At 37.5% G+C, this 17,403-nt stretch overlaps 1 protein-coding gene across 3 annotated transcripts in view; it reads right to left on the bottom strand.

Moving 5' to 3' along the window:
* DCC (DCC netrin 1 receptor) overlaps positions 1-17,403 on the bottom strand; it is a 1,166,577-nt gene that overhangs the window by 343,037 nt on the left and 806,137 nt on the right. The gene's annotated exons all lie outside the window — the stretch shown is intronic.

The following is a 17,403-nucleotide window of genomic DNA, read 5'->3' on the forward strand; positions in this document are numbered from 1 at the left end:
ATTTGCAAATTCTGAATACGTGCAGAATTTTTTATTAGTGCCTATGGACCTGAAATTAAATATATGATTTGTAGGGGCTTCCCTAGTGGCGCAGTGGTTGAGAATCCGCCTGCAAATGCAGGGGACACGGGTTCGTGCCCTGGTCCAGGAAGATCCCACATGCCGCAGAGCGGCTGGGCCCGTGAGCCATGGCCGCTAAGCCTGCGCGTCCGGAGCCGGTGCTCCGCAACGGGAAAGGCCACAACAGTGAGAGGCCCGCGTACCACACACACACACACAAAATATATATATATAGATAGATAGATAGATATAACTTATTTCGTGATCTGATTGAATTGGTAGAGTTTCTTTAATATCCTCATATATTAAGATAAAAATACTATAATCCTACATTATCCCAAGTAAATATAAACATTACATCAAAGAACTATCATCAAATCATATATTTATCATATATACTCATATACATGAAATTAATCTAATCTAATCCAATCCAGTCTAATCTAATCTAATGTAAGCAACTCATTAATCAATGCCAGCCTAACCAACTACCTTTTTATTTTTTTATTATATATAAAGTATTGATTAGAATTGTGAACTGTCTAAACTTAAGTAAAAATGAATTATTCTTCCACACAAAGCAGACTCTTTAGAAACTGAATAATTTAATAAATTTTACAGAGAAATGTCAGTTGTGATATATGAGAATCAATTTTTATTTATTTATTTATTTATACAGCAGGTTCTTAATAGTTATCTATTTTATACACATCAGTGTACACATGCCAATCCCAATCCCCCAATTCATCATACCACCACCCCACCCCCCACCGCTTTCCCCTGTTGGCATCCATTCGCTTGTTCCCTACAACTGTGTCTCAATTTATACTCTGCAAACCTGTTCATCTGTACCATTTTTCTAGGTTCCATATATATGCATTAATATACGATATTTGTTTCTCTCTTTCTGACTTACTTCACTCTGTATGATGGTCTGTAGATCCACCCACGTCTCTACAATTTCATTCCTTTTTATGGCTGAGTAATATTCCATTGTGTATATATATACCACATCTTCTTTATCCATTTGTCTGTCGATGGGCATTTAGGTTGCTTCCATGAGCTGGCTATTGTAAATAGTGCTGCAACGAACATTGGGGTGCATGTCTCTTTTTGAATTATGGTTTTCTCTGGGTATACGCCCAGTAGTGGGATCACTGGGTCATATGGTAATTCTATTTTTAGTTTTTTAAGGACCCTCCATACTGTTCTACATAGTGGCTGTATCAATTTACATTCCCACCAACAGTACAAGAGGGTTCCCTTTTCTCCACACCCTCTCCAGCATTTATTATTTGTAGATTTTTTGATGATGGCCATTCTGACCCATGTGAGGTGATACCTCATTGTACTTTTGATTTGCATTTCTCTAATGATTAGTGATGTTGAGCATCCTTTCATGCATTTGTTGGCAATCTGTATATCTTCTTTGGAGAAATGTCTGTTTAGGTCTTCTGCCTGTTTTTGGATTGGGTTATTTGTTTTTTTGATATTGAGCTGCATGAACTGCTTGTATATTTTGGAGATTAATCCTTTGTCAGTTGCTTCATTTGCGAATATTTTCTCCCATTCTGAGGGTTGTCTTTTCATCTTGTTTATGGTTTCCTTTGCTGTGCAAAAGCTTTTAAGTTTTATTGGGTCCCATTTTATTTTTATTTCCATTTCATATATACATATATATTTATATACATAAATACAGATATATACAGTCATATATATATATACACACACAGATATATACATATATATATATAGAGAGAGATATAGGTATATACAGTATAAGTATAGATATACATACCTGCAGGTTCTGCATGTCTGGATACAACCAACCTCAGTTCAGTTCAAAAATACAAAAAAACACACACACAAAAAAAAAAAAACAAAAAAAAAAATTCCAGAATGTTCCAAAACCAAAACTTGAATTTGCTGTACTGTGGCCACTATTTACATAGCATTTACATTTTACTTACAACTATTCACATAGCATTTAGATTGTATTAGGTATTATAAGTAATCTAGAGATATTAATAATTAATCAAGATTAAATATACTGAAGGATATGTGTAGGTTATATGCAAATACAAATACTACCTCATTTTATGTAGGGTACTTAAGCATCTGCAGATTTTGGTATCAATGGGGGAGCCCTGAAATCAATGTCAATGAACATACTGAGCAACAACTGTACAGACATATGGGCATACCTTGGAGATACTGTATATTAGGTTCCAGACCACTCCAATAAAGCAATTATCACAATAAAGGACACCAAAATTTTTGGTTTCCCAGTGCCTATAAAAAATCATGTTTACACTGCACTGTATTCTGTTAAGTGTGTCTTATGTCTAAAAAAAATGTACATAATTTAAAAATACTTCATTGCCAAATAATGTTAACTATCATCTGAAACCTCAGTGAGTCATAATCTTTTTGCAGGGGGAGGGTCTTGCCTTGATGTTGATGGTGGCTGACTGATCAGGGTGGTGGTGCTGAAGGCTGGGGCAGCTGTGGCATTTTCTTAAAATAAGACAACAATGCAGTGTGCCACATTGATTGTCTCTTCCTTTCACTTGAACACTCAGAGGTCATTCTAAGGTTATTAATTGACCTAATTTCAATATTGTTGTGCCTGAAGAAATAAGGAGGCCTGAGGAGAGGGGGAGAGGGGAATGGCCTGTCAGTGGAGCAGTCAGAACATATCCAACATTTATCAGTTAAGTTCACCTTCTTTATATGGGTGCAGTTTGTGGAACCCCAAAAGAGTTACAAGAGCAACATCAAAGATTATTGATCATGGACCACCATGATGAATAGAATAATCATGAAAAATTCTGAAATATTGCAAGAATTACCAAAATGTGACATAGAGACAGGGAAGTGAGCAAACGCCATTGGAAAACTGGTGCCAAGGGACCTGTTCAAGACAGGGTTGCCACAGACCTTCAATTTGTAAAAAATGTAGTGTCTGCAAAGTGCAATAAAGCAAAGCACAATAAAATGAGGTCTGCCTGTGTATAGATAGAGAGATAGAGAGATAGAGAGAAAGAGTTAATCATCCAGACCAAAATACTGCCTGCACATGGGACATTATTTTTCACAGCATTCCTGGATAGTGTCCAGACTCTGTGTTTCACTCTGAAACTGAGTTCCCCTAAAACTGAGTTCCTCTGCCAACTTTATGATTAACTCCTCTATCCAAAAGTTTACTCCCTTTCTTTTCCTAAACCTGTTCCCCCCAAAACTGAGCACTATCAAAGAAAAGGGGGATTGAAACCATATACAAGCCCCTGTGTCCTTGTCCTTTGAAGTAAAAGGCTTCTGCTTTAGTCTCCCAAGCCTCCCTTGAGTCTCAAACGGCTGACTCAAGAGTTAATGATTAGCAGCCAAAAAAAATAAAATAAAATAAATAATTAATAATTTAAAAAAGAATTAACGATTAGGAAATGTGAAGACATAGAAACAAAGAATAGCTGTTTGGCCAGGAAACTGGTAACAATTTAGACTATAAATCTGCCACAGAGCAGAATCACCCAACTCCTAGTTCCCTGAAAGATACAGATGAAGGCCTGACACACATTCCTAAGTTGTTTTTACAAGAAGCACACCCCCACATGAAAACTGCCAACCACAAGCACGCAGACCCTGGACAGGTTGAAAAGCAGAAGGTTGATGATGTAAAACTTCACCTTGAAGCCAACCAATTCAAGAATTCTGCATGAGCTGATCAGACACCCTGTGGCCCCCTCCCTCACTTTGCCTTTAAAACCTCTTCCCTGAAAGCCATTGAGGAGTTTAGAACTTTTGAATATGAGCTGCCCATTCTCCTTGCTTGGTGCCCTGCAATAAATGCTGTACTTTCCTTCACTATAACCCAGTGTCAACAGATTGGCTTTACTGTGCAGTTGAGAACAGAGGCAAATTAGGTAACAATATAAGCTATTACATGTTTACTCTTCTGCACAACAGTACTATAAATTCAAATTCCTGAATTCCCTAATATTTTCCTTTTGAATTATAGCTCTAACATAGGCCTGCGGATAATATATTGTGTTTTACGTTGATTGTGGAAATATGCACGTGTGCTTGTGTGTGTGTATATCTGTATACACACACACAAGTACACATACATATATTGATATATATATATGTACTTGTGTATTTATTCAGACCTATGTCTATAAACTATATTTATACATAACTTACATACTTTTACATAAATAAAAGTATTTTTACATACTTTTACATAATATATGCATATTAGAGAGAAAGAAAGAAAGAGAAAACGGAAGACTCAGAGATGTTCAACAATAGGAATCAGATTTGAAATCAATACAGTTAACAGCTTCAGCCTTCCACCTCATTACATTTTAGTATGTCAGTCAAGAGCCTTAATGGGCTTAACCACTCATCATTTCCAAGATGTCTTTAATAGTCCCCACTGATCCCCACAGTTGGACAATAATTTTGTGGCAAACTGCATCTAATTTCTCTCCATCTCTATTCCAGTTACCTCTTTCTTCAAAGAATGGAAAGATTTCAGAATAGATGTATTATCTATGCAAGTAACTCATCAATCAATGTCAACCTAACCAACTACCTTTTTAAATTTCAATATTGCATTACAGTAGAAATTCATGATAACACCTGTACCTAAGAACAAATTAAATACCTATGCTCGAGTAAATGAGCTGTATTACATGTCACTATTTGTACTGGGAACAGGAATTTCTGACTATATATACGTTTATAGTGTAACAGGGTACTTTATAATGAGTTCTTATTGCATATTAACCCAAAGATGGCATATAAAAGTTGGCTGAATCTTTAATAAGGCATGATTTATCACATATAATCATACTCATGACAGGATGTATGTCTGTGTTCTATATATGTATGAGTAGGTAAGTGGGGTTGGGGGGAGAATATTACAGTTTAATGAGCTAGTTGATTAAGATAAAAGTCAGAAGGTATGATTTCTTGTCCCTACTCATGATAGAGACCAGTCATTGGCATCAAAGACCAAGGTGTCCATGGTCCCCCTGAAATTGTTTGCATATTTTCAAAAATGTAATATGTACATTTTTTGAGTTGTAGGGTACAAAGTTTCCATCATTAAGGTCTACAGTTTCCTAAGTGGTAGCTCCCAGTGGATTAGACAATATCTCTGATTTCTTTTGGTTCTGAAAATCAGTGACTCTATCATCAAATCATTTGTAGTGCTTATTAATTACTTTATAATGGGAAATATGGCAATAATTTCACTTTAAATAGACATCTTCAACTTTTAATAAAATGCTATACTGTTTTATAAGCTGAAACGTTTGTGAAATACATGGTTCTATTTCATTTTGCAAATCATGGGTAAATCAAATGCATTTGAATTAATCTGGTTTAATTCATCAAATATTTTAGATTTTCCAAATGTTAGGGCTTCTGATGATCAAGAAATCAAACAGCATATACAAATTAATACCCTATTTTATTTTCCTTTCCTTTCTCTTGTTCTGTGTCTATTCTAATATCTATTTGTCTACCTTCCTGACTTCTCTGTAATTGATATTTGTATTAAGCACACTAAATTCCAAATTATGATTTATCAAATATATGCTTCTAAAAATGGGAGTTTAAATAACCTCTTCCAAATAAGAATGCGAATATAAGGTTTTCATAGAAAAAACTTTAGAAGGATCAAGACATGTCTCTGTCATCACAATACTGAATGAGGCTGATATCTTTTCACCATTATACTGATGTTTCCCAGCTGGTAGTCCGAAATGAAGACAAATGTTAGTGTCAGAGAATACCTAGTTGAACGTTTGAATATTTAAAGTCTTTTCAAAATGATTGCATAGTACAGTGTTCCTAAATCATTAATTTAACAGCCACCAAATCCTTTTTTTTTTAAGAACTAAAGTAACTGTGCATTAAAAAAAAAAAAAAAAAATCACATGTGTTGTCGTTCAAATAATGAACTATAATTCACATGTCTTCAATTCAGGCCAGAATTCTGAGGGTGAATCTACCTTCTTATTCATGTGCTAATACAAAAATGATTCTTGAGTCCATTTTAAAAAATGGATAGCAAGGGACGTAAATAATTATCTGTGGTGATCCAAATGGATTTAGGCCACAAAGCTCTCTTATTTAAGCAGCAGCTTCCATTTCCAATGATATCCTCACTGAATGTGTTTCAAATGCAAACCATTTCTGAAACTATTTGCATTTATTGATAATAAAGTGCATGCTTTGATTGCCTCTTTGATTTATTTTTCTCCTGTAGTTAACAGCTTTAATGATATTCTATGAAATCTGTTTCTGTTCTGCAGGGGGAATGCAACATCAAAAAGCCTGCAGGCAATGTAATTATTAACATAATAAAACCCTTCTTGACTGAACTATGCAGTTAAGAGATACGACAGTAGTTTGGCAAGGAAGAAGCACAAACTGTGGGGTAGGTTTCTATTACAAAAACACAGGAGTCTGACAAGATTTGGTTGGAGGAAGCAGTTATTACCTGATCATTTTATTGAATATTTTTGGTTTGAATAGGTGCTATCTGCTAAATCACAATATACTCAACTGTGTCATTATGTGTGCGTATATGTGTCTGCATCTGTGTGTATGTAGACATATATTGATGTATCTATATATATATACACATATATATAAAATATGTGTGATTTATTACTTACATATTACTTATATAAACAAGTATAAATGTTGATATATTAAATAATGGATATTTTTTGACAGCATAGTAGGAAAAACTTTAATGATTCTCTCTGAAGGAAAAAAAATCTTAAAAGTAGTCTTCTTGTGATTTGTCCTAGAACCGGAAGTAGTTTTATAATAAAAGTGATTACAGGAATAGACCTCAATGTAAGGTCTTCTCAGTGGAGTAACAGATTTTTCACTAACACCACCAAGCAGTAATAACCTTGGTGAAGTACATAGTTTATGCTGAATTTCACTTTAGAACACAAACAATGCCTAGAAAAGTAAAATGTAATGAGTAATGTAGATTCCTGACCGAATGAGATTTCAAATCATTTAAACTGGAGATTTTTAAGTAATGTCAAAGGCAACCGTTTTTATGATACAGCAAAATTGCCAAAAAGATAATACTGAAGTTAAAAACTTAAAGTTTCAGTCAAATGTGCTTAAATTTCCATATTACTGAAGGCTACTGTCATGTTAACCTAATCATAATGACTTAAAAAATTCTTTCCCAGAATAGCTTGGGTCTGGTTACTTTCCATTGTGATTGAAATTTCTAGATAAAAGTACAGTTCATTTTAAAGACTAATCACACTCTTTATGTGTTTATAATACAATGCTTTCTCTAGTACTGTGAAATATTTTGTCATGTAGAAATTTTTAAGGAACTTATTAGGAGAAAGAAAACACACACAAAAACAAACAAAAAAACACCTCTCTGGACTGGATGGATGATGAAGTATGTAAGAACGCTAGAAATAGACCTATTGATGAAGTATATAGTAAGTAAGTGAGGACAGTTATGGGAAGTTTGGTCAAGAGTATTTCTTGAACAACAGTTGAAAATTGCACTGATGGAAAAAGGAAGGATGGGAAATTCAGATGTGAAGGAGGAATCTAGTGAGTCAGAGTAAATGGGTGTGATTGAGTTTAATGAGTAATGGCCTTGATAATTGCCTTTCTGGAATAGAATTTTCAAGTTGGTCAACAGAGAGAAAAACACTAGAGAAAAGTTTGGGGAAGGCTTTAGATGGGAAGTCTTTAAGTAAAAATAATGAGAATAATTCCAAAGTGAACTAATTAATGATGGCACAGTTAATCAGGAAACAACCCACCAACATGAAACTATCAATGATTAAATTGCTTATCTATTTTATTAGCATTATCAACAAATCAAATAGTGTTCTACTGATTTCTAAGAAAATGTGGTGTGTCTCAAGATGCTTGAACAAAGTTAAAAAAAAAAAAACTCATCCATTTTTTTGCAAGACGTTTGCCTCTAGAACTTCAGTTTGGGAACAAATGTTCAGAACAGAAAAAAAAATTCAAATGAGTTTTCTAAGAAATTGTCAAGAACTTTTGAGAAATGCCAGAGATAGTGGAAAGGTGAAAACTATGACTGTGATACATGGTAAAAAAAGAAAATACCCCAAATGGGAATGAAACCCTTAATTTTGAATCCTGGATCAAAAACCCCTGTTCACTATTTAATAATACTTTATCTTTAGACCAGATTACCTTAACACTCTGCATATTATTTTCTTACGGGTTCATAATTTCTATATAACAGGGCTATTGTAGAAACTGTACTGTAAATGATGCTATTACAGATAGGGAAGTCTTCAAAATAATACAGTAGTTAATATTATTGTTACCTGAAATCAAGTCCCTTAAACATTTCCAAATTTTGGTTCCCTCATCAGACAATTGAAGGAAGAAGTATTTGCTCCTCTTAATTCTCAAGATTGTAAGAACACAAGGAGAAGCTGTATGTGAAAAGGAAACAGTAAGCATAGCAGTCTATACCTGCATAGGGTGTAGCATGAGTCCTGGTCAGGATTATGTCTGTAAACATAAGTTAAACCTTTCAACTTCTCATAAATACTCCACACAGTTATTTTGTTGTTATTATACAGACCATACATGTATGTTTAATTCTTATAGAAGAGTCCCAAGCAGAAATCCCTAGGAAGGGCACAGGTGTAGGCCTCTTGCTTGTTTCACACTTATTTGAGACTCGTATATACTTCAGGATCGTACTTCCGCACACAAAAAAGTCAGTTCTCTATAAATATTATAGATACACATCAGAGAATCAGATGTCTTCAGCTAGAGTGCAACACAGAGTGTTCCCCATGGTGATAATGTAACGAAATCTCAGCAACCTTTCTCAAATTTGGCTTGTATTTATGGTCAGTATGGGAAGAATCATTATTTGATGTCTGTAGTTTTAATAGAGTCAATAAATGACATGTATGGATTGCTTTTATAAAAGAGCCCTGCTGCTGTGTTATTAGAGGAGAAGGAAGCAGCAATCTTTTCTCCAGCAGTCAAGTGAGTAGGTTTTTCTACATAACGGCAAAAAGATCCTACCTTAAAAGGTACCATCTCTTTGGGGAAGAAATGTATTGTTTATCTATCTCTAGGCTTTAAAAGATAAGTAACTGCCTTGGGTAAACTGACTCTGTGGAGGGACCATAAGTTAAAGAAGAAATTTAGAACTCTATTCTCCTAACACATAGGTTTCGCAGAAGTTACCCATCTGGGCTACATCCCATCTAATAAAACTTTGGTGAGAGAGACTAACAGTAAAGAGTGTGGCCTCCAGAAAAGGAGACCCTGGGTTCAAATCCAATACACTTGCTCAGGCTATATGGCCAGGGTCAATTTACCTGATGTTCTTGAGCATAAATTTTCTTACCTTAAAAATGGGGTTAATTCCAACACCTATCTCATGGCTTTGTTGTGGAGATCAATAATAAATCATTTATGAATGGCATCTAGTACCAAGGAAATGCCCAATAAATATTACCAATTTTCACAGTGTGCCAGACAGCATGAGAATCAGCAGTGGAAACCATGAAAACTTCCTTAAAATTTAGTCTAAGGTGGTGGGGCCACAAGGAGCTAGGAGAGGTCCAGATGAGGTGGGCGAGGTCATCAGGGGTGAGACCACACTGGGCCTTGAAGGCGTTAGGAAGATTTTGATTTTTAAGGCTCGTCAAGGTACTGATAGACTTAATCATTTTGTACTCTGTTCACTATACACATTGTGAATTGAAGGGGGCAAATGTAGGTGTTGGGAGACCAGTCGGGCGAGTATTCTACAGCACAGAAGAGAGAGGTTAACAGCTTGATTTAGAATGATGGTGATGGACATGAAGAGAAATAGAGGGATTCAAGAGCTACAGGGAAGGTAAAAACAACAGCATTTGATGGATTGGAGGGTGGGCAGTGAGAGGACAGAAGCATCAAGAATGACTCCTATATTTCTGACTTGCATAGCTGGCTGTTTCTCATGTTGTTCGCTGAGATAGCAAACAGTGGATTAAAGCAAGGCTGGGCAGGTGTGGGGGCAGGTGAATATCACAGTGTTGGTACCCACACTGGGGTTGAGGTTCTTCACTCTATACAGAGATATCCGGCTGGGTATTTATCCCCAGATGGATAATCATAACCTATTATTTTTCTTCATCTTTACTTCTCTCTTAATTTCATGGGCTCTGGGCTAGACAATTTCACACCCTAGTTCTAAGAACGGCCTCATCACAGACTCTTTTTCTTCTTTATTTATTTCTCCTGCAATTTTTTTCTTTCTTTTTCCATTTATAGTCAGCCGCTTTTTAGGAACATTAGCTAGTCTCCAGATTTTGTGATCATCTGTTTTTTCTATTCCCACCTAACTGAGCTCCTCTAAACCCACACTTTGCTCTTTTTTAAGGCACTCAAAATAATTACCCCCAATTAACAGATGAGACTCTGCTAAGGCACTTTTTTCTGAGCAACGTATATACGTGTTGAGGAATTTTGCTCCATTCCACTCCCGATACTTGAAAAAAAAAGAGCTCAAGAAAAAATATCTTTCCTTACAGTGGCAACAATAAAAATCCCAATAACAATGAACCTGGGTACACATGTGACCTTGACAATACTGAAATTAACATTCACTTTGCGATTCCACTGACATTTATCACTGAGAAACACCTTTAATGCCCTTACACATACACGCGTGCGAAAGGAAGATTGATCATCGCACAGGGCAGAAAACCTAGTTGTCCTCTATCTCTAAGAAGCATCTAAAAGGCTCCCCGTCTGCTGACTGAACCACCCTGAGGATTAAGTTCATTTTATTTTATTTTCAGTATTCAAAAGATAAGAAGTTTATTAACCACATGGAAGATTTGGGTTTGTTCAGAGATAGCAGCAGGAAGACAAATAGTTTTCAGCAGTAAATCAGCTCACAGAAGTTGGACAATGACTTTAAGTAAAACTGAACACAGGGACATGGATGTACTGTTCTGGATCCAAAGATTCCTTTTATTTCCCTGACCCCACCTCCTTGGCTTTAATTTTCACTGGTGCCATAAAGTTTCAGACCAATAGGAAAGAAATGTCTTTGACTCAAACATTCAAAGGCCATTGATTATAATGTTCAGTAAATCTGGAGTAAAATAAGGAAAATGATGGTTAAACATGATGTTATTTAGATAACATTCAGAAATATTTAAGAAGATTGATTTGTAGCCACATTAAAAAGGTAAAAATGAAATAAGTGAAAATAATTTTTAAAAATATATATATAACCTAATATATCTAAAATACGGTCACTTCAAATCATAATCAATATGAAATGTGTTAATGTGATAGTTTACATTGCTTATACTAAGTCTTTAATACCCAGTGTGGATTTTACTTTCAGGACTCCTCAATTTGGGCAAGCCACATCTCAAGTGCTCAACAGCCACTTGCGGCTAGTGGTTACTATACCAAACACTACAGAAGTAAGAAATGCCACTAGAACAATTCAAGAACTCTAGAAAATTCAGTATTTCTGAAGAGAGTGGCCAAATTACTGTAAGGACATTAAATTATCAAAAGGACAAAGAACAAATCATACTCCAAGTGATACATTGAACCAAGCTATTGGCATAATCTAAGATGTGAGTGATATGTTCAATCTATTATTACACTGTTATTTGTGGTTTAAAATTATATTAAATGATGAAACATAACACAGAAGGGGCATCAAGTCATTTCTGGGGATCCTAAGCATTTGGTTAGATTGAACTACAAGTCAGTCCCCCTGAAGAATGGAAGTGATAATAATAATTTTTTATTTCACTGCAAGGTAGTAGGAGAAGACTTTGAATCAAGGCTTCAGCAGACAGCAGACTGAAGGTTAAGCTCAAGTAAGTGATTTACAACAGGGAGGAGAAATGATGTCCCTAGCATGTTCCTCAGCATGGGGGTTAGCATAACTCACTCAGACTAGCATAAGCTCAATAATGTTGGAATTTTAAAAATATTATACTGTTATGGCAATGTTTTCTTAAATAATAAGAGCTTTAACTCATTACAGAATTGTTAAAATGCAGTTAGCTTTCAGGTAACTGCTTTTCCGTTTCCCTGAAATTATCACGGCTAATCTTTTGCACACACACACAGACATGCATTAGCACCTGTGGTAGGAATATTATGCCATGTTCTAATCACAACTCTGACAGTGTTGTCACTGTCACATTTAATTTCGTCACAGCTAATGGAGGAGTTAGGCTGGGCCAAAATTCTTTTTCACAGGATGTTTCACAGGTACAGGGGATTGCTATGGGCTGAAAGATTTCAAGGTGATGACACGCAATTACTGCTTTGGGTCGTAGCTGTTCAACCAAAGTCAAGGTGCTGCCATCAATGTTTGCGAGTAAAAGTTCATGGAGTTTTTATCAAATGAAGGTCAAACAGTGGAAATCTGAGGGTGTGGCCAATGCCTGTCACAGCTCTTGCTGGCAGCTTCTGCAAACTCTGTTACACTCAGCTGATTTCTTTCACTTGCTAGTTCCCTTCAGGCCACCTAAGCAGTTCGCAGTCCTTAATATTCAGAAAGTACTGTGTCCTACAGCCTACAAGGCAGGGTTAGAATTCTGGAAAGAGGAAGAAGGTAGGAGCATATCAAATATGATTTTAAGGAACTAAGGGTATTTTTAATATTTCTCTGCTTGAGAGACAATAATTGAAATTATTTTTTTAAATGAAAAAGGTAGCTACTTAGTTAATTTTTTTTTTTTAATGTGTATATTGATGGGCTTCCCTGGTGGCGCAGTGGTTGAGAGTCCGCCTGCCGATGCAGGGGACACGGGTTCGTGCCCCGGTCCGGGAGGATCCCGCATGCCGCGGAGCGGCTGGGCCCGTGAGCCATGGCCGCTGAGCCTGCGCGTCCGGAGCCTGTGCTCCGCAACGGGAGAGGCCACAACAGTGAGAGGCCCACGCACCGCAAAAAAAAAAAAAAGAGGCCATCTGAGTTTCTACAGCAGAGTCCCTTTAAAAATACTACCTCCAGGCTTCCCTGGTGGCGCAGTGGTTGAGAGTCCGCCTGCCGATGCAGGGGACACGGGTTCGTGCCCCGGTCCGGGAGGATCCCGCATGCCGCGGAGCGGCTGGGCCCGTGAGCCATGGCCGCTGAGCCTGCGCGTCCGGGGCCTGTGCTCTGCAATGGGAGAGGCCACAACGATGAGAGGCCCACGTACCGCAAAAAAAAAAAGTGTATATTGTTGAGGATTTTTGCGTCTATGTTCAACAGTGATATGGGCCTGTAATTTTCTTTTTTATGATATCTTTGTCTGGTTTTGGTATCAGGGTGATGCTGGCCTCAGAATGAGCTTGGGAGTGTTCCTTCCTCTGCAATTTTTTGGAATAATTTGAGAAGGATAGATGTTAACTCTTCTCTAAAAAAAGGGTACAAATGAACTTATTTGCAAAACAGAAGCAGAGTCAATGTAGAAAACAAACTTATGGTTACTGGGGAGTAAGGTGGGGGGGGGATAAATTGGGAGATCGGGATTGACATATACCCAGTACTGTATATAAAAGAGGTAACCAATAAGTACCGACTGTATAGCACAGGGAAATCTACTCAATACTCTGTAATGGCCTATATGGGAAAAGAATCTTAAAAAAGAGTGAATAAATGTATATGTATAACTGATTCACTTTGCTGTACACCTGAAACTAACACACATTGTGAATCAACTATACTCCAATAAAAATGAAAAAAAATATGTCTGCATATGTATGTATATATGTATATGTGTGTGTGTGTGTGTGTGTGTGTGCGTGTGTATGCGTATAATAGTTTTCTCAGTCCTCACCCACATTACTTGGAATCTTACTAACAACCTATATGATTTTTAGGGAAGTGTATGTATTGGGTTGAATAGTTCCCCCATCCACCACCCCCTGCCTAATTCACGTGTACCCAGAAAGGCCTTTGCAGATATAATTACCTAAATTAAGGTGAAGTCATACTAGATTAGGGTGGGCTCTAAATCCAGTATGACTGGCGTCCTTATAAAAAAAAGAAGACACAAAGGGACATGGCCACAAAGGGGAGAAGGTCATGTGAAGATGGAAGCAGAGACTGGGTGATACACCTGTAAACCAAAAAATGCCAAAGGATTGCCAAAACCACCAGAAGCCGGGAAGCAACAAGGAAAGATTTTTCTCTAAAGCCTTCAGAGGGAGCATGGGTCTGCTGACACCTTGATTTCAGATTTCTAGTCTCCAGAACTGTCAGAGAATACATTTGTGTTGTTTTAAACCAGGCAACATGTGGCACTTTGTCACAGCAGCCCCAGGAAACTAACACAGGCAGGATAATCCCTATTTTAGGAGAGAAAATGGAAAATCAGAAAAGGTAAGTGACCTGCTCAAAAACATAACAGCAATATACAGAGAATGTCTCAATCTAGAACCCAGGTATTTTGCATATTGGTTTAGTGTTACATCCATTTTCAGAGTGAGGAAACAGATTTTTTGTAAGCGGAGTTGTCTAACACAAACAACCCTGGATGAGCAATCTAGACATAGATACAGGCCTGGTGATACCCGCTGTGTACTGACCCATCCTACGACTCGCCTTAAGCTCCCTGATCCCCAAATTTATTCTTTGTAAAACTCAATGATTGAAATCAGCTATCTCAAATGGACTTTATGAACTTTATGCTTCAGATCATTGGGTCAATGTTTTGGATTCTGGGTACCCTGAGTTAACGGGGTGTATAAGATTTCCCAAGACAGGGAAGAGGGTAAAGAAAAGGGATATTACAAATTGAAAGGCAAACTCCTTCTGAATTCTGTAGTCTTTACTTGGACCTATGAACCAGGCTTCCACTGATAAAATCCTGATGCAATCTCAGAGAATAAGGTGACTCAACATCTGGGTCATTTCTGAATAGACATCCTATTAGAATTCAATCTCCTGTTTAATGAACACAGGCAAAGGACATATCAGAAAACAAGCTGGTTCTGGGCTAACATTTATTTTGGCACTAACTAGCCCCCTTTGGATTGGTTTCTTGGAAAATCTTGGCAGCAAGAAAACTGGGTTGTGCATCTAAGCCATCCTTTTAGTCAGTTCTCCCTTTCTGGGATCAGCTAACCAAATTACACTTCATTGGCCTGCCAGGATGCTTTCTAAGAAGGATGTTTCTCTGTGATGGACAAATATTTGAGTGTCTTCTGAGCATGGCACTGTGCATATCCCTGTAACACATGAATCAGGGACATGTAGAGCACAGACACTTTATAGTTGACAACATGGAGAATTTGCCCGTTACTCCGACAACTGTTCAGTTTTGCCACTATAAGAAGCTAAATACTGCATGACCTTGGCCATTGGCTAGCAGTATGTGGCGTTTTCTTTTATTTGTCTATTCAAAATATTAGGTACCTTCTTTGAACTTACAGTCCAATTAAATAAATAAAACCTGAATCCATTTAACAGTCAAACCTAATGTATTTTTTTTTTAAAGTCTTGATTTGTCCCTCATGTCTCTCCCCTCCCCACACACCCTCCAAGCTGACTCTTTATCAAGTTTCAGAACCCAAAATGGTCCCACAATTCACCTAGTTTCTGAGGCTTAACATCAGAGTAAATTTGACTCCTGTCTTTTCTCCTATCCCACACCCAGCAGCAAGTCCCATCTTTTCCAAAGGCATCCTGAATCCTACCAGTCCTTAATACCTCCACAGTTTCCCCCAAAACAGGACCTACCAACATCTCCTGACTGTACTACACATTAGCCTCCTCTCTAGCTCCCATCTTCTAAAATGAAAATGACATCATGTCACCCCCTCCTGTGCAGATGCCTCTGCACTGAGAACTAGTCCACCTTCCTTGCTGTGGCTTCAAGGTTTCTCATGTCTGGGCCCTGCTACCTGTGGACTCCTCTCTTCACTCTCCCTCTTCTTTGTTCTGCTGCCACACAGCCGTCCTCTTCCTCTTCCTCTCCAGGGACTTGGCACCTGCTGTTGGCTCTGCCTAAAATGTGCCTGCCCAAGATCTTTGCTGGCATCCCTCCAAATTCATTCACAGGTCCCCTTAAACGTCTCTTCTTCAGAAAGGCTCTCCTGACTTTCTTTTCTAGAATCACCTCTATCCTTTTCATTCTCTATCTCCTTAAACTAGTTTCTTCTTCTGCATGCTTTATTTTTGTTTATTGTCCCTTTCTATTACTAGAATAGAAACCTCATAAAGATAAACATTTGTCTGTATTTTTTTTTTTTTTTTTTTTTTACTGCTGAACTATAAGGTAGCCCACCAGGGTCACACAATAACTATTTGTTGAAAGAAAAAAAAATGAATGAATGAAAGACGTGAACAAATTTGGAGCGGGAAAAATGAGCTCATGCAGACTCACACATGGATCCATGGGGTGCATTAGCCAGAGTGGGCTTTCTGTTTTTAAAATCTTAAATAAAATCTTAAAATAGAAATAGAAGAGGGCTTCCCTGGTGGCGCAGTGGTTGAGAGTCCGCCTGCTGATGCAGGGGACGCGGGTTCGTGCCTCGGTCCGGGAAGATCCCACATGCCGCGGAGCGGCTGGGCCCGTGAGCCATGGCCGCTGAGCCTGCGCGTCCGGAGCCTGTGCTCCGCAGTGGGAGGGGCCACAACAGTGAGAGGCCCGCGTACCGCCAAAAAAAAAAAAAAAGAAATAGAAGAGACTTATGAAATAGCCTAAAGAAGAAAGAGAGCATTTCAAACACATGTCAGCAGCCCACAGATAGAAATGAACAAATTATGTGCGTTGTTAAGGAACATGACTTCATGAGAATAATTAGAATGCAGTAATGATGGAATGCATGATTATAATAGCATTTATTGAGGACTGACAAAGTGCCAGAGAGAAGGCTAAGTATTTTATTCTAAACAGCTCATTTAATTTTCAGAATAATCATTTGAGGATGTACTGTTTTGTACCATTTTACAGATTTTTCTTCTAAGTTTTACAGCATCCCTGCAAGATCTCCCTATTTTACATATGAGGAAGCTGTGGTTTAGCAAAACCAGCTTAGCCTAGTTAGCTAGTAAGAAGTAAAAAAGACAGAATTCTAACCCAATCTGATTTCTGAATGCTTGTTCTCAACTACCTTTCTCTCTCCTCCATTCTAAAGACCTGGAACACTAATTACAGATTAAAATAAGGTGGTAATGAACAGGTTACCTGAATCAAACATGGGCTCAGAGTTCCACTGTTTGACTTCCAGTTAATAAAAAGCCATGATCATTTCCCCTTGGACACTGGTGGCACCATCTTGACTCCAATTTTAACATCCAACATTGAAAGCAGTAAT

Source organism: Kogia breviceps, chromosome 15 (genome assembly GCF_026419965.1).
Source record: "Kogia breviceps isolate mKogBre1 chromosome 15, mKogBre1 haplotype 1, whole genome shotgun sequence".
Taxonomy (NCBI): domain Eukaryota; kingdom Metazoa; phylum Chordata; class Mammalia; order Artiodactyla; family Physeteridae; genus Kogia; species Kogia breviceps.